Here is a 19,021-nt window from a genome sequence, read left to right on the forward strand (position 1 = left end):
GCCCCAGGACAGAGCCTGAGTTGCTCCAACAATGAGGTATTCTGCAGGGTATGAACCACAGGTGATTTCTCTGCTTGCTGCAAGGTCCACAGGTGATTTTCATTCCTGGGCAGCTCCTCTTGAAGTTCAGACCTTCTGCTTCTGCTGCCCTTCCCTGTCACTCTGTTCCCAGGCAATGAAGACCCAGTCCAGGCAGCTCAAGTAGCCACCATGTTGGGAAAACCAAACTGCTGTATACAGTAAGTGCTTAATCAGTGGTTTATCACTGGCACAAAGAAGGTGCTTTAAAGCTACATCAAAGTGGTTTTAGGTTGCCTGCTGGTTTAGGATTAGCACAACCCGGTGTGGCCAACACGTTTCAACTCTGGGACTCATTCTGATCAACTTGGAGGGGCTTCTTGGAGCAGCTTCTGCGGGAATCTAAAGTTGATTCCCCATCTGAGAAAGGGGAGGGGGGCGCCTCTAATCAATTAGTGATGTCCGCCATGAACCTGGGCACGAGGAAAGAGCAACATTTTGTTGCATGTTTGGTCATCCAGATTGCTATGGACACAAAGTTCTTGTCACCCCCAAAATTCATGTGCTGAAACCTAATCCCCAAGGTGATGGTATTTGGAGGTGGGACCTTTGGGAGAGGATTAGGTCATGAGGGTGGAGCCCTCATGAATGGGGGTGGTGCCCTTATAAAAGAGCCCCCAGAGAGCCCCCTTGCCCCTTCCATCCTGTGAGGCTGCAGTGAGAAAATAACCATCTATGTACCAAGAAGTGGGGCCTCACCAGACACTGAGTCTTCGGGCACCTTGATCTTGGACTTCCCAGTCTCCAGAACTGTGAGAAATTCCTGTTGTTTCTAAGCCACTCAGTCTGTGGTATTTTGTTATGGAAGTCCACACAGTTCCGTTTATCCTCAGATCTCACCCCATTGTGACCTCTCCAAGAAAGCCTGCCCTGACTTCTCAGCAACACTGCATAGGGCTTAAGACCACAGGCTCTGGGGCCCACATCAGGGTTTCATTTCTGACCATGCTACTTATTAAGTTTTGTGGTCTTGAGCAGATCATTTAACTTCTTTATGCCACAGTTTCCTCACCTGTAAAGTGGGACCGATAATAGTACCCACCTCAGAGGCTAATTGTGAATATTAAATAAGTTGACGTTGGTATCACCTACAATAGTGTCAGACAGGTAAGTCCTGCTTAAGATTCTGCTATTACTATTTCCAGGCTAGCTCAGGTGCCACTATGGATTACTTAATCTTCCTAATGCAGTGTGGGTATTCAGTGCATGTCTGCTTCTCGCCATTGCGTGCCCAGGAAACATGCACCAGTGACCTCCTGGGCTGGTTGGCTCGTCCTGCATGGGAGAAAGAACCAATGGCTTTGGGCCTCCCACCCCCACCCCAAACTCGCCTCCAGGTGATTTTCTCTCCAATTCAAGGTGGAGTCAACATTGCTGTAAGCTAAACAGAGAGATGGAGGAGGGAAGGCATGGGGGGCGGGGAGAAAGGAGGAGAAGCAATTTGGAGGTGAAAGAACAAAACAGGGACAGAGAGGAGGGACAGGGCGAAATAGCAGGAGACTACCTTTTAAAATGTGGGAAGTAGGAAAGATGAGAAAATTAAATAAGCGAGTGAGAAGGGTGTGGAGAGTGGAGAAATGGAAGGAAAGTTAGCAAATGCTGAAGGCAGGAAAGCATGTTAAGGGACCAGGGTGTTTTCCAGTCCAGGGAACAAGGCAGCTAAAAGCCTCAGGCTATCTGAGAATCCCCTTGGCCTTGAGACAAGTTAGCTGTTGGGGGATCTGCTAGGAGGCTAAGAGCCTGAGTCTGAATCCTGACCACCCCCCTCACATCCCCACACACGTATACACATACTGCCTGGGCAACAGTGGGCAGGCCCTTATCCGAGCCTTGGCCTGTGAAACTGTGACAGGAAACAGCCGTTTCACAACATCATTGCGTTACCGAGATAACCTATATAAAATGTTGAAGTTGTTGGTACATAGTCAGCTTTCAGTAAATGCCAGTAGGATCCCAGATCCATCCTCCCTGCTCTGTGGTGTGTCACTTGCTCAAAGCTTAGGAACACTAAGCTCGCAGGGCCCAAGGCTGACCCACTTCAGCCCCCTTGTTCTGAGGATCGCTCTGTCTCAAGCTCTGAGCGGGGCCCTGGGGCTACAGAAAAGGCCCCAGAGCCACAGTGGGGCCTTGCGAGATGCTGAAGCCCATTCTTAGTACAACCTCCCTGGTGACTTGGGGCCTTCTCACTCCCAGAGAGAGTCTCCCTCTGCCAAGTGGGAGATGAGGGTCAGAGACGGCAAACCGCACCTGGCAGGGGAGCCAAGGAGAGGGTGGACTGGGCTCGAAATGAGATGGGCCCAATTCCAGCCCAGCTCACGTGCGTTACTGCCGTGGGACCTTGCGAAATCTGTGAACCATTCTGAGCCCCTGTTTTGCACTTTGTAAGTGGGGGAAGTGACACCTGCTGCAACCTATTATGTAGGATCACAAGAAAACTTTCGAAAATAGTAGGGCCCTCCCAAATGCCCAAAGTTTGTGTGTTTGCTTATTACTTTTTCAGCTTTACCGAGGCATAATTGGCAAGTAAAACTGTAAGATCGAGTGTGCAATGGGATGAATTGATACACATACACATTGCGAAAGGACTCCCTTCACTGAGTTAATTAACACACCTATCAGCTCACACATTTACCTTTATTTTATTTTATTTGGTGAGAAAATTTAAATTCCACTCTCTTACCAAATTTCGATTATATAATACAGTGTTATCAACTATAGTCACCAGACTTTTATCAGGTGATAATTATTTGTGCTCAAAAAATAAAAATAAAAATAAAATTTTAAGCCAGGATAGAAAATCTTTCTGGAGGGCTTTAACCAATATAAGTAAGTAAGTAAATGAATAAACAAATACGGCCATGACTAGTATTTGGAAAACAATGAGAAAGGGGCTGCGGCCAGCTGGGGGGCAAACTCTCAGGGGCAGACGTGCCCAGGCCAGAGGGTGGCCGGATGGCCTGTAAACGGTGGGGCTGCAGTGAACCCTTGCCCCTCTCTGAACTTCCTCCGTTAGGAGCTGGACAGGAAGGCGAGAGCCTGAAATACCGTAAGAATGGTGTTTCTCATTCCTTTCCAGTCCAAACAAGGAAGCCGGGAAATCATGCAAGGGCACATCTTAGTTCAAAGGCCTCAAGTCCAGAGAGTAGAGTAAGTTCAGCCAGGGTCAAGAACCAGGCCTTGGATGCTCAAATGGTCTCTACCGTAGGCCTCCGAGGCTCTCCAGCACCTCAGCTTCTGAGAAGGCTTGGATCGAATCTTGCCCTATTGAGTCTGAACCACTAATATATTGGTTGATTCAGGGATCGATGAAGTCAAAGCAGCGGTCAGCCAGCAAATGACTTGTTTCAGTGCAAAGTCATAAATAACTGGAAAAAATGCATTCATGTGTCTGTTCATTCAACAACTGTCTATTTATGAATGTTACATGCCATAGAATTCTGGAGGCTGGTGGCTGAATGGAAATTAATACAAATATCGGGCTTCTCTCAGAGTCTGTGCTCACTTGACCACAGTGAAATAAATTCTTTTTAAAATGTGAACCCACAAATGTGGAGGGACCGTTGGGTTATTTTAAATGTGTCCCAGTTCCAAATCACTTTTCAGGAAGGCAATATTTATAATTCAGCACCACAAAATGTTCCCACATGTACCGCCCTAGGCAACACCACCCCACTATCACCAAAAGTTAACCTCGATCACAAAAGATTCATTTTACCTCATGTTGGCCTTCATATAAATGGAATCATACATATTGTATGTTCTCCTGTGTATCTGGCTTCTTTCACTGTATGTTATTGGGTTTATCCCTTTCTTTTTCTTTGCTGTGTAATATTCCACTGTGTGACTATACAACCTCTTTACCCATTCTATTGTTGATAGACATCAGAGTTGTTTCAAATTTGGGACTATTATGAATACATTTGCTATAAGTATCATTTTAAATATCTTTTTGGTTACATAAGCACTCGTTGTTTTCAGGCATATACTCACTTAATCTTAATCTCACCATTTAAGTTGAAATGTGTCTTTGTGGGCACTTGACTCAAGCAACGCCTACATTCCTAACTGAGAGCAAATATCTTTGGATCCACCACTAGTGGAGCAGCCGACCCACTCAAAGGCTTGCCAGGTTGTCTTCTATTCTAGTCTACATATCTGAAAGCACAACCAACTTTTCTTGGGAGTAGCTGTGCCCAGCACACACTCAGGAAACGTGTACGCTGTGTCACACAGTCACGTGCAGAATTCTGAGTCTGCATGCTGCATGAGCCTCGGGGCAACTTAAGAATCAGAGCAAATGTCATTTTTCACATCGAGATTCAACCAGCCCGGTACAACTAACTTTAGAAAATGACTGCCAACATTCTGAGCAGATAAAAAGGTCAAGTCTGGAAAAAAAACTCTTACTAAGTTGCTGCCGATAGAGAGCCAGCTGAAAGCTACAGAGACTTTCTGCCTCCCTGAAGCCAGGCTCTCACTTCCACCTGCAATTCTGTCCCTATCTTTTTATTTTTTTTAGCTCATTGTTACTGTAGCTCATTGTGGCCTCTATCCAAAACAGTTTCCCCACAGCTCACGGACAGTTTCATGCAACCGTTTCATCTGGTCTGTAGTATCCAGCATGAGTTGATGTGAAAAATCTTGGATTATTAATTACGTCCACGTCATTGTGCTCCTCTCCTCTTCTAGAGACACGAGGGAATTTGGACCAAGGTTTGAGACACAAGTAACAGCAGTAGTGGAAGTAGCTATTATCTGCTGAGCTCAGTGCCTCTCCATTCCGTTAGCCCCACTTTACAAATGTGGAAACTGAGGCACAGAAAAGCTAAGTAACTGGCAGTGCCAGGACTCAGAACCAGGAGTGCCTGGCTACAAAACCCAAGTTCTTTCCTCTGTCTCATGTTTCAAACCTGCATTTGTGTTACTTTTCAATTTGCCAAGTGCTTCTTCATACATGTGTATCAGTTCGTTTTCATTACAAGCAGAACTAGGTACCGCTATTTCCTCTCACCATTGCCATACAGCTGGAAAGCAACGGAGCCAAGATTCAAACCCAGGTTGCCTGACACCAAGTCCAGCTCGCCTTCCACTATACTACAGCTACCTGACCACGGAAGCCTTCTCCCAAAGGCCCTGGAAGGAGTCTTGTTTCAATACTTTGCATTTGATGGCAATTCAAGTGACTTAGAAAGTGAGGAGAGAAATTGCTTCATGTGGGAGTACAGTGATTTTGGGAAATTCCAGGCTCTCAGCTCTGTTGAGGGTTGGCTGGCAGTTGTCCCCACTTGGGCCAGCGATCACAGAGCAGTGGCATAGCCACAAGGACCAGGCCTGGGAGCCAGTGCGATGATCAACAGAATAAATTGCCCTTCCTCAAAAGAAATGCAAAACTGATAAGAAAAATGCCCAAGGTATGTGTACTGCTATTCACCTCCCTACCCCAATCAAAAATTGTTCCTCTGGTGTACTGTTCTTTCTCATCCTTTCAAAGATATCATGTGCTGTTCATTGAAAGGTGCGCGGTCTTTCAAAGCGTGCAGTGTTCTGTATAAATGCAGGCAGTGGCGTTGTTATTGTTATGATTATTTCTGCAGAGAAGGAGAGGAGGGGCTGGGGGCTGAGGTTCCCTCCCCAGCTCCATCCCTCCTGTCTAATCATTGGCAGGATGCCTCTGCTAGGTGTCGATAGGACAGTCAGACCAAAAGTCTTGTCTGAGGACATCACGAATAACGCAGGCGGAATGATTCAAAAAGAAATCAATGGTCCTAAAAATAGCAAAGAGACTGTCCCAGGACAATGTCTTAATGGGAAAAGGGGTTTGCATAATGTGTTGTATGGCTAAAAGTCAGGTGTTTGTTGAAGTCCATATAGAAAGATGAGTGATCAGCTTATAAACGGGAGACAAAGGGCCTGGTGACGTTCAGACTGAGAAGACCCTGAACACTAGCCCCTGGCAGGGCGCTCTAGGAAAGGACTCACCTTTCTCCTCTTCCCTGCAACTTCTTCCTAGTATCTTGGAGGAGAGAGCTGTTGATGGGAACAGTAACACTCTTCTGATAGTAAAAATCGCCCAGGAAATAAGGAGCATGCAGCCATCGTAAGGTTCATCCACACAAATACACACACGCACACACACCTGCTCCAGGTTTGGTTGTCGGGTTCATTGTGTTGTGTTACCTTGTGCTGTCTTGAATTGGGAATGTTCGGTTGGATTTGACTGAACTGTGCTGAATCCATAATTGTTCTCAGCGTGGGTGTAAAGCAGGTAGATATTCCCAGTGTCAACCAGAGGGTGGGGGATGAGTCTGCAGATAAGGATCCTGAAATTCAAAGACAGGACAGCTTACAAGGATGCTTCAGAACTCTCTTGGCCTCGCTCTCTTGGATAATGACTGAGGACCTGAGAGAAAATGCTGATGATTGTCCCCAAAAGAGTGCTCTGGTGAGGCTCTTAGCTTATGCTGCCCCTCCCACCCCGCCATCCTCACCTCCGCAGGGAGTCTGTGGGTCCATTTCAGGGACTGGGTTCAGGTTTATTAAGGAAGCTATAATTTTATTACTGACTGTGACCATAAAAGTATGTTTTCAGCTCTTAACTCTTAGATATAAGATATAAGCTATCATATCACATAAGATATAAGCTCTTATATAAAGATATAAAATATCTATATTTTATAAAAATATATATAAATAAAATACCTTTATATTTTATTAAAGATATCATGAAGCTTGCTAAAATAATGGACCTTAACTGGCATTATTGAACTAATGACCAAACAGGGTTAAATTTTTTATTGGCAATACGCAGGGTACATGTCTGCCCACGTGGAGAGCTTTCTTCAGGTGCAACATGGAAAGCCTCAGGTAGGAAGCTTTTGGCTTCAAGTAACAGGGGATACAACAGTAGTTTGGTGGTAAGGATGTTCCTTGTTTATTTAAAAGAAGCTCAGCTTGGAGATCCAAGGTTGGTTCGGCAGTTCAGCACTATCACCAGGGGGCTGGGCTCTTTATAGTCTTCACTCCACTGTCATGAGCTTCTCAGACTTTGTCCTCAAGCTTATTGCGTCATGGATGCAAGATGGCTGCCACGGCTCCTTAACACCAGAGCATGCAAGGGAAGGACGGAAAGAAACAATAGGGCTTTCTCATTGTGCTGCTCTTTTGTTATGGGGGGAAATTTTCCCAGAAACCACAACAGATTTCCCACCACGTCTTATAGAGAGAAAGGGGAGGACAGAAGGTCTTGGAGTCTGGGATCACACACATGCTCTCCACTGACTACCTGCGTGAACCTGGGCAAGTTCTTTGTGTCTGGATTTCAACACCCATAGTAGTGTCTGTCTCGTAAGGTTGTTACTAGAACTGAATGAGTCATATATATATAATACATAGCATGCCTGACACATAGCACATATTCAGTATGTGTTAGCTATTATTTTTAGTAACCCCAGCATCATCTTCATCATCACTTTCTTGGCCAGATCTGGGTCATATACACATGAGTGTCTTTCAACTCAGAGTCTATGCAGTTAGAGTCATCAGCAAGAATTTGAGTTTTTGTCTTTCATTAAAGACCAAATAACCCAGGCAAAGACTATCTTAAGCGTTTGACTTCTAGTTCCTTAGTCCAGGAGTTTGCTGCCCAATAATGACCCTACATAGCAGCGCACTGGGAGCAAGGCTGGAGGGAAAGAGATAAGAGCGAGGCCTCTGGGAGGTGTGGGAATCTGAGGACAGGTGAACTTACAGCCAACTTTACAGTTTTGCCCAGAGTGAAGGAAGCATTCAAAGGATACACTGTGATGATCCTTGACAGAGTTATAGGACGGTACAATTCTAAACTTGACATTGATCGAGAACATCATAGAAGGCCCAAAGACAAGATTCCCTGGATCCTCATTGGCATATATCTTACTGTGCCAGCCAAGTTGAGTAGCTTAAAAGCAAAGGACATTGATTTCCCATTCTTCTGCCACTTCACAGCATCTTAAACAGTATTAGGCACAGACATAATAGGTTTGCAATATTGACCTGTTGCTCAATGTCCATATTCTTCCAAATAACTGCAGATGTCCTGATAAGGGGGGACATTTCTATTGTCTGCTGCATTAGAGGCAGCCGGACGATATCTACCAGGTTGACACCCATCTCTATCCTTTGGGAGTAAAGGGGGAAGAGATGGTTAAGAAACACCAATATGCCACACACTGTTCCAGGTCATTCCTTGCAACAATCCTATGAGCTGGGGGTCACGCTCCCCATTTGTAGATAAGAAAATCGAAGCTCAGGAAACCAGTTATTTGGCCAAGATTCCAGAGCTGCTAAGTGGCACAGCCAAGGTTTAACTGTGGTGTACCTCTGTCTAAACACACACCTTCTCCATGCTGTTGCCTGCAGGTGTTGCGGAGTGGAAAGGGAAGAAACCTCAAGTCCGAAGTTGTGGTGCTGCACACAAGTAGGAACCTTTTTTCCTGCATCCTGAAGTCATGTGTAGTTCAGCCCGGAAGATGGTGGCTGAGAGACATGTTGTCCAGGAACCCTGTGAGCTCCACTTCTGACTCTGCCCCCCAGAACCAGCCTCACCCATAAGTAAGTATCGGGTGAGAAGTCCTGCCCCCAATGCCCATGCACACTTCTCCATGCTCGTACCTTAGGCTCAATGTATGGTCAGTTTGTAGCTTGGCTACCAGGCCTGAAACATGAAAGCCAGACATTATCCCTTTAGGTGGACAATGGGTTGCATTCCCAGCCCCAACCACCCATCCCCAGAGCGTAGCAGACAAATTGACTCAGTGAGATTGACTCTATCCACAACACATGGATTTCAGAGAACAGCAGGTTTAGACAGGCCCCCAATGACTGGTCTGACGGGTGATTCAATCATAAAGAAACTGAAGACCTTTGCATGGTGAATTTGGGAAGCTCCCCTCCCTCATCCCTGGACTGAATGAAGAGAATATCGCCCTCATTGTTTCTGCAGCCATCCTGTGGTCATGAGGGAAGCCAGCGCATGAACCATGACAAAACAGAGAGAAGGATAAAGCCAAGAGGAATGCAGCATCGATTCTCTAGTCAGACTGCATCTAGGGCCACCCCTCTCTGGGATTTATATGAAGCAATAAATCCAAGTCATTTTGAAGCTAGTATGATTGGCTTGTTTTTTCCACTTGCAACCCAAAGCACCGTAGCTGATATACTCCTGCTATTCCATGCACTTACCCTCAGGTTTCCAGGCAGGATGAGTCCCTTCTAATTGCCAGTACCAGTGAAAGCAGCATAGCTATCCTATGGGGAAATGGGGGGAAGGGATGAGCCCTAGTTGGAAGGGCAGGGATTCCCTCTCTTTGTCACTGAGAACTGAAAAGAATGCAGTGTGTGTGAAAGGAGGTGGAGCACTGTCACCTAGAATAGTCCAAGAGGCCAGGTGTAGGGCGCCAAGGCAAGATGTCTGTGAGGTGGTGCTAATCTTTGGGGCTAGAATGAAGTTCCTTAAGATGGTAGGAGAGCCCTGGCTGGTGTGGCTCAGTGGATTGAGTGCAGGCTGCAAACCAAAGTATCACTAGTTCGATTCCCAGTCAGGGAAAATGCCTGGATTGCGGGCTGGGTGCCTAGCAGGGGCCATGTGAGAGGCAACCACACATTGATGTTTCTCTACCTCTCTTTCTCCCTCCTTTCCCCTCTCTCTAAATATAAATAAATAAAATCTTAAAAAAAAAGATGGGAGGAGGAATGTGAATAAGAAAGCTATGTTGGCTTTTTAAATTCCTTACACTTGCTGTGTTTATTTCCCTTTGTCCTCTTTTCAAATCGACTGATGTCTCTGGCATGCTCCCGCCTGTCCCGGCTACGCTAGCCGGTAGAACATGAAGATACATGGTGACTGGCACTTGGCATCCATTTGCATTTCTTTCGTCACAAACTGGGGTGGCTGGGGAACCAAAAGCTAGAGATTCCTTTTTTGCAGCTGGGGTTCTGGGTGTTGGTTACCTTTCTGCCAATTATATGCGCTCTCCTGGGATTCAGAAGGTGAAGTGGGGAAGTGTGCATCTTTCTTCCTTTGGCTGTTGCTCCTGGCAAGTACAGCCATAGAAATAGTAGGCTTTCTGCAACAGTTGTCAGCATCCAGTTGTGGACCTGAGAGGCGAATGTGTTAGAGCAGGGGTCCCCAACCTCCAGGCCTCAGACGGATACCTGTCCAGGCCTGTTAGGACCTGGGCCACAGAGCAGGAAGTGAGCTTGAATGTAATGTGCGCGACTCATCCCGAAACCATCCCCAACCACCCTACCTTGGTCCATGGAAAAATTGTCTTCCATGAAACTGGTCCCTGGTGTCAAAAATGTTGGTGACTGCTGTGGTAGAGGGCGCTCCCTGCTTTCTGGCGCACCCCTTGGGGATGAGTTGTTGGACTGATGGCTGTACCGGCCTCCTGGTTCTCCACCTTCCTGATGGCAGCAGAAGCCGCAGCTCCCTGGACCGTCAGGTCTGCGGTCGTGTCCTGGGAGTTCCTGCAGCCAAGCTGGAACCGGCTCCTGGAGCCGTTCTAGTGGTTTTACAAGCACCCTCTGTTAAACACCTTCCTTCTTAATGTCTATGCAGTGGCCTCTGTCTCCTGCATCTTAACTTTGTCTGATAAGGAGCCAAAGGTGGGAACGTGTCGTTCCCACCGAGGACACCCACGGAAGGGCAAAAGCCAAAAGCATTCCTTGGGGCCTACATGGGATTCAGGGGGACAAAAGTAAAGTACTGAGGTCAGCTGGCTGTTTCTCCTTCCTGATCTAAATGGGCCTCATTCACTAAGTGAAGCTATGTTCTCTCACAGAGAATAACAGTGTGATGTAGTGTGCTTGTTGAGTGTGTGCGGCAGTTCCTGCCAGTGCTCCCTGTCATCGAGTCCCAGAGCTCTGGCACGAGTGAGGAGGGAGCCTGTTGTTATAGTCCCCACTTCCCCAGTTAAGACACCAGTGTTTGGAAGGTATGATCCAAGGGACCCTGACAAATATCTCACCAGGGTCCCAAAATGTCAGCTCTTTCTGTGCCTGCAATCTGCTGTTAGAGGCTCATTCCTCTTGGATTAATCATTGACCCCTACAGGTTCTTCTTTTAAAGTCAGATCTTCTCTTGGATCAAGGGCCATGCACTGAGTTCCTAATACGCCACCATAAATGGTCTTAGGACCTTGTTCCTGACAAAATGATGTGGCGTCACTGAACCCCTCGATGCCTATAGGACAGGGAGCGGGAGGGAGTTGGAGAGGGCTCTTGCCAGGGGAGGAACCGGCCAATGGCAATGGTCTATTTCCTGGACATCATAGCTTCTCTTGTGGCCCACCCTGCTGTCACACAGCTTTTCTCTCCAGGGTAGGAGAAGGTCACAGGTCTGCTGTAGGCACAAGCCATGGCAGCCGGAGGAGTGCGGGGTGGGTCTGAGAGTGTGAAGCTGGCACGGGACCCAGCCTCCTTCCTTTGCCAGGAAGCTTGGCAGGATCAGTCCCCTAGCAAACCCTGTGTGGTCCAGGCCCTGCCAGGAACCCTGGAGCTAGAGTGGCAAAATTACCCGACAACGTAGAGAGGCAACAGCTAGGAAGGATTTACTTTGTCAGCAGTGTACTGGATGACTTCCCCATGCGCAGACCAGGGTATCAATAGGAACAGCCTTGCCCATCTCCAGCAGGCCTCGCCCTTTCTGCAAACTGCCAAGGAGTGGTGCTAGCTGTTGGCACTGATGCCATGCCCCCTACCAGCGTGGCTGGCAGAGAGGACTTAGAGCCAACCAGGAGATGCGAACCCAGGATGACGCCACTGCAGAACACATCATCAGGTTGGAGCCAGCCGAAACTTCATCCCCTTGTACCTGATGAATATTTTCTGAAGGAGGCACCAGACGCAGGAGTGGCTGACAAAAGAATTTGATAGGAAGATGTGACACCTCATCTTAAGTTCCTTCACAGCATTTCTGAAGTTGATGGGAATGTGGGGAAGTGAGGCTGATAAGTCTGCTGTCCTCTCCAAGCGGACTAATCAGACGTGAAGTCTTGGCAAGAGATAACCAGGTGATAGGAGAGCCAAAATGACATCGCATCAATTCCATTTCAGATCCTGTACACAGCAGTGCCTATCACCGCTCCAGGTGGCTGGCATCCTCCACACACTGAATGTGGAGGATGTCTGTCCCCACTTTACCCCATAGCTGTCACTCTGGGGCGTGCTGGGAACACATTTGTCACTACGTGTAAAGCTACACACTTCAAGGGGTGGCCACTCTGGAGGCGAAGGCCGCTTTGTCCTGCCCTTCTCCCCTGCCCCAGCGTTTGTGAGACAGACATTGCCCTTGGCATCCCAGACAGACGCCAGGCCAGGGGATGTCTTCCTGAACCCACCCCTGGAGTATCAGATGGGGCTTTCCATCAGAAGAGTTGTTCACATCAATAACGAATTCCAAATAATTTATGCGCTTCAGGAGTAAGAGGCTGGCATACAATCCTTACCACTGGTTTGAGGAGATAATTGATTTCATGTAGTTGAAAGATGGGGAGAAGAAACAACCCCAGCTGATTCGGAGGCAATAGTGAATGCCGTCTCGGTTTAATTATAGCTCCATCTTTAGCTGCCATGGGTTCTTTCCTCTTGGAATTAAAATACCCAAGCAACTTGAAACGTAGCTGTGATGAGTTTTCCCCGGTCTGCTCCCTGCCTTGCACGCTGGCTCAGGGCACTGTTGCAAGCTCACTTCCAGCCTTTCTCAACAGATAGTTAACGCACCACGCGAGCGTCGCCTGTGTGACACAGATAACTCAGGGGAACAGCACAAAGGAAATGAGATGCATTAGTGCCTGGATGGGGACTGAAGATAGAAGTTCTCAGAACTTCTTGTTTAATCTATAGAAATGGATTTACCTCCTGTGCTTATGATTTCAAAATCGTAATCATATTCTGAAGAGATGTTCCCACTCCAGGTACTAATATCAATATGTACAAGAAAACCATTAACTAGCTGTACCTCTCAGCAGCACCTATTATATGTCAACAAGCTAACTGAGGTGATAAAACAAACTCTTAGTAGAAATTTAATTACTCGCCATTGAGATTTGGGCAAGGACCGGGGATTCTAGATTCCTTCCCCCAGCACCAGAGGCTGCAGAAAGTAGCCGTTCACCAGGAACGAACATTTTTAATAGGTGTTTTCCTTACTTCTAAAGATCAGAGCACCAAAGGCCAGTCACTTTCAAATTCACAGAAACTTTCAAATTTGGTTCCTCGGGGATGGCAAGGGTGAGGCGGAGTGGAAGCTTGGGGCAGGGGTGGTGGGTGGAGAAAGAAACTGTCAGTTTCCATCACTTGTCTGGTCAACTTCGGGGATGATTGGGGCCTGTGAGGTCATTTTGTAAGTGATTTCTGAACATTCAATTATGTCAGATTCCTGGCCAATCGCCACTTTTCAAGCTGGCATGATTTGTCATTTATAATATGATATAAAACAGGGTCCCGCCCTCTGTGAAGCTAAGCTGGTTTCCCTTCTCTAGACACACCATCAGTGCCAACCTAGCTGCCCTCAGCCCAGCCCCACCCTAAAGAACCCCCTATTTGCACCTCCTCTGCAGTAACTTCAGGTTCCCTTTCTGCCAACACTCACTGCCTTCATTTACCCTGAGTATGAGTCCAGGCACAGTGCCTGGCAAATAAAAGGTGTCCAATAAGAGGTTTGGTGCATGGTGGATGCCAGTGTGACTCAGATGCCACCTGGGAGTCATCTTGCTCCAAGGTCTAGGTAAAAAAGGCATCAAGCCACACCAATTCTATCAAGTGCCAAGCCCTCTCACACAATGGGTGCAGATTCTTGGCACAGGCTTTATCATCTCAAGGCCACTTCCGCCTGGGAGACTTGCCAGTATCCAACACTATTTCAGCCCTACAGTGAAACTCAGCCGCCTTCTCTGTGTTCCAAAGGAAGAAATTGTTCCTATCAAGTATTTTTGAATTGGTGGATTTTCGTGAAATTAAGGCGTCGCACAATTATACATTGGAGGCATCGCAGGCAACAGCCCTCTTCCAAGATGCCTCTCCTCTCCCTTTGGGCTTCTCCCCTCAACCCCTCAACACCATGGGGGAGGCTCTAAATTCCCCCTTTTTCCATTATGCAAAAGAACTGGGCCAACCTGGGTTGGGATAGGAGGTAGTAGGGTGACCAGCCTTCTGGTGTGGCTGGGATTGAGGGATTTCCTGGGGGGCAGGGCTTTCAGGGTGAAATCTGGGACAACCGACTGGATGGCTGGGTGCCTTGGAAGAAATGTCTCCGCACAGGCAGTGCAGGCTGTGGAGGAAGTGGTGCTTCTTCCTCCTCGTTATATTAGTGCTCTCCTCCCTTGCCATGGGGAAGAGGCCCTTGTAGGTCATGGTTCTCGACCTCAGCTGTCTCTTAGAGTCATGTGTGGGGATTGACACATCTCAGTGCCCAAGCCACATCTCAGAACAATTGAATCAGGGCCCCTCAGGGTGGCCCCAGCTGCAGCTGTCTATCACAGTGACTGGCACCACGGTGTCTACGTCGGAGATGGGCAGTCTAAGACCAGGGGTAAAGAAAGGTTGGTAGCCTGCAAAGAGGGCTCCAGTGGAAAGTTCTCACTTCCCAGCATCCGCACGCGTCACAAAAACCTTCCTCTTCCTCGGGATCCCTTATTCCATCCTGAGAGACCACAAGGATCTTTGCACTGTTAATTAGCTATTGATTTGCATTTACTCCTCCCTCTTCCTTCATTATGTGGCCTCTTCTTGACCTTCAGGCAACTTCTTGATATTCAGTTCTCAGTTCAGAGGTCACTTGCTCAGAAAGCTCTGTCCAGGCTGTTAGCCTCCCTGGTTCCTGTTTATCAAATCATCCTATGTTATCGCCTTCGTAATATGTACTACTCTCTATAATTATCTTGTTCATTTTCTTGTGCATTGTCTTAAACTATTAAAAATTAAACCTCCATGAGATGAGGACTCTGTGTAGTTCGCTGCCGTGTGTATCGTGTCTAGAACAACGGCTGGTACATAGTTGGTGCTCAGTGAAAAATGTGTGGAATTCGTTAATGTTAGTGTTCTCTTCGAGACACGGATGGAAGGAAAGCTAGCACAAAGAGAGGGAAGCGTGTGTCCCAGCTCCTACAACGAGGCTGGTCTGCTACCGTCGCTGTGCCCAGCTCTCTTGCCAGTAAAATTTGACAGCTGCCCCCACTGGAGGGCCTGAGCGTGGAGATGCTGTGGACCAAATGAGAAAATGCTGGTGAAAGTGCTTTGACGAGTGAAAATGCGAGTTAAGTGGGAGAGATGTTATTATCTTCCGCCATCTGCTTTACTTTAATCTTTTTTTCCCTGGGTAAGCGGACCTATTGATTGTAGCTTGCTGGTGGAAGCTCTCACTGTCTAATTACTGCCCCAGCTCAGCCTGTCACTATGTCCTCTGCAGTCAGCACGTCCTGACACTGACCCCTGATACTGCAGCCCTTTACAGATCAGCCGGTTCTGGCACTCTGCCCCCCCGCACAGAGGAGGCAGGTCTCCTCACTCTCCTCTCCCGGGAGGCAGCCCAGCTGGGGTGAGGCAAGGACATGCATCTGTAGTCACCAAACAGGTGGCAGGAATGCGATTGTCCCCTGGAGCCAGGGGCCTGCAGCCAGGCAGGACTGTGTCCCACCATTATTCATTTTGGAGCATTCCCAGATCCTGGCTTCCAAGGGAATGTTCCCTGCAAAAGAAATTGTCCTGGAATAATATTAGTGGTGATGGGGTGGGGAGGTAATGTAGGGTACTCGGAGGATAAATCATTTCTAGTACTGGATAATAATAATTTCTTTCCCTTACATTATAGAAAGTCTCCAAACATCCATGGTATTCTCATATACATTACCTCACTTGACCCTCACAATACTAATGTGATAGCACTATCAGTGTGACGATGGATGAGAAATAACCTACACTCTATTCCTACCACAGGAACTACAAAGAAAACCACGTGCATTCTACTTTGACCCTAAACAGAGGGGGATAATTATTTTGAGAATTTACAACCATAAGCCAGCTCTCTCATGGGTAGTCCAAGAAGCCTCAAATTAAAAATTTTAGGAAGTGAATCTAAATTAAGAGTGGTCCCCGGCACCTAGGGAATAAGATGCTAGCTCTCTGAAGGAATGTTAATCCAAACCTCAAAGACTTGCCATAGATAAAATTTCAAAGATATGAACTCACAGTCAAAAATCACAGTATTGGGAGACAACCTAAGTGTCCTTCAATGAATGAATTAAAAAATAAGGAAATCCTGCAATTTGTGACAGCACAGATGGACCTTGTGGGCATTATGCTCAGTAAAAAGAGTCAGACAGAGAACAGCAGGCACCAAACAATCTCACTTATATGTGGAATCCGAATAAGTAAATACATGAGAACTCAGAGATACAGAGAACAGACCGGTGGTTGCCAGTGGCGGGACACGGGGGTGTGAGAAGTGTGAAGGTGGCCAAAGGTACAAACTTCCAGCTACAACCCTAGGTACATAATGTACAATCCTAGGTACATAATATTATATAATATATATATATATATTCAATGCTGTACATAACTATATATATGTATATATACATATATATACATATATAATACAGTACTACTAACTATACATGCAATACAGTACTACTAACTATATATATAGTTATATGTATATAACTATACATATATAGTTACTACTGACTATATAACTATATATGTATATATGTATATAGTATGTATATAACTATACATATATGTATAGTTACTACTAACTATATAACTATATATATAGTTAGTAGTATTGTATTGCATATTTGCAAGTTGCTATGAGAGTAGATTGTAAAAGTTCTCATCACAAGAAAATACAAATGTAACTACATGTGGTGATGAATGTTAACTGGACTTATTAGGGTAGTCATTTCACAATATGTATATATTAAATATTATGTATACCTAAAACTAATGTTATATGTCAGTTATGTCTCTAATTTTATAAAATTAAATTTATTGGGGTGACATTGGTTAATAAGATGATATAAGTTTCAAGTGTATATTTCTATGATACATGGTCTGTATATTGCATTGTGTGCCCGCCACCCAAAGTTCTCAACTTTTTTATTAAAAAACTTTTAAAAATCACAACATATTGAAGGAAGCAAATTACCAGGAGCAAGAATCAGCAAACAGCAGAACTGAACCCACAAAGACGTCAGATATTGAACTGCCCAAGCAAATTAGATGCATGTAAAACATGTCCACTCAGTGCTACGTGTCTCTGAACACTTCCTTAGCATCACCCTTCTCTGTGTTGCCCTGAACTGCATTCTGGGTGAATTTTTCAGATCTTTATTCTAGTTCATTCTCTTTTCAGTATGTCTGATCTGTTGAAGCCATCTGTTGAGTTTTTTAAAATTTATTTTTATTGTTTTTTCCCTATTATCATCTATCCCCCTTATTTATTTTTTTTTATTTTAACAATTACAGAGGAGAGGAAGAAGGGGGCTGAGGCAATGTTTGAAAAGATAAGAATTTCCCACAGATTATGAGCAAAAAAAATATATAAATAAGGATAAGTAAAAGATATAGGTACAGGGCAGAATAGACCCAAAACCTGGTGTGACTTGCAGAAATGTTTGAGTCCCTGGCTTTTGTTATAGCTCCATAGCACAGGTTCAAGACCAAGCTGGGAGTGATAATGAGCCTTGTGTCCATGAACAAGCAAACTGTACCACAGTGTACGGTATTTTGGTCATACTGTATATTGTGTAACACCCACATTGTATGTGAGGTTGAACTTAAAAATGGAACATGTTTTCTCAGGAAGTCTGATGTGATCCTCCTTCTCTTGAAAATTGGCATCTACAACAATATACTCCTCCGTGAAAATTGGAGTCTAGATGCTTACATCTGTCTCTCTCTCCTGTGTATTCTCCCTATGCTGCCTTCCACTTGCATCTTTTAAATAAGCAAACCTCATCTGAATTATCCAAGTCCATGTCTGAGTTTTCTGTCAGGCTGAACCTACTACTGACGTTTATCTTATAGTTCAGTGCAATGGTTGTGCACACCCCGTACACAGCACACTGCAATCACAGAACGCAAAAGACAAAGGGAAAATCTTAAAAGCATCCAGAGAGGAAAAACATTGTTTTCAAAGAAATGCTCATTGGAATAGCAATGATTGAAAGCCAACAGTAACAATGGAAGCCAGAAGATAGTGGAAAAATATCTTCTATGTGTTGAAAGAAAATACTTAGCAACCTAAAAGCCTATACTTTGAAAAGAAATGCATTTCAAAGCATTTTCAGACAAAGTGATTCTTCTACCAATAGACCATCCCTAAAGAAAATTAAGAAATACTGAAAGATAAAATATTACATTTCAAAAATTGTGAAAAGCAGCTAAAGCAACTCTCCACATTTTTAACCTTAAATGATATTAGAAATGAGGGAATAAAGGCTAAGAACTAGTGAGCCAAACATCTGACTTATGAAGGTAGGCAAAGCCATGGATCCAACCTTAGCTTGACTCTGTGCCACAATCTGAGACAACTGTGTCAAAGACTGAATTGCTTCTAAGACACTTAGAGAAGTACAAATATTGTGATAAAATCATTGAAGGCCACACAATCACAGGTGACACTGATTTCATGTTCCCTGAGATTTGATCCTGGGAATTGGGGTGGCAAGGATGAGTATAAGGAGAGCCTGGATTTGGAGAATGGGGGCAGGAGCAGAACCAAACTCCCTTGCCCTTTCTCTCAGGATGAGGAGCCCTTAGAGTCTGCCAGTGTCCAGACCTCTTTGGGCCCTGGTGTCCTACTCTGCTGGCGTGGCCATTAGAACAGAGGCAGAAGGATGCTGAAGAGTGTCCATGAAATCCCATTTGTAACTCTTCTGTCCCTGCCTCTTGACTAGCTAAC

The 19,021-nt window shown here is 45.7% G+C and overlaps 1 long non-coding RNA gene across 3 annotated transcripts in view; it reads left to right on the forward strand.

Moving 5' to 3' along the window:
* LOC123478952 (uncharacterized) overlaps nt 1-19,021 on the forward strand; it is a 125,965-nt gene that overhangs the window by 89,812 nt on the left and 17,132 nt on the right. For 2 of the 3 annotated variants that reach the window (XR_008426824.1, XR_008426825.1), the window contains exon 3: nt 8,476-8,667. This is a non-coding gene — a long non-coding RNA (uncharacterized lncRNA). Of the gene's footprint in view, nt 1-8,475; nt 8,668-9,058; nt 9,161-19,021 lie in introns of those variants that run through there. The other variant, XR_008426823.1, reaches the window with a different exon arrangement.

The sequence above is a fragment of the Desmodus rotundus genome, chromosome 5 (genome assembly GCF_022682495.2).
Source record: "Desmodus rotundus isolate HL8 chromosome 5, HLdesRot8A.1, whole genome shotgun sequence".
NCBI lineage: Eukaryota > Metazoa > Chordata > Mammalia > Chiroptera > Phyllostomidae > Desmodus > Desmodus rotundus.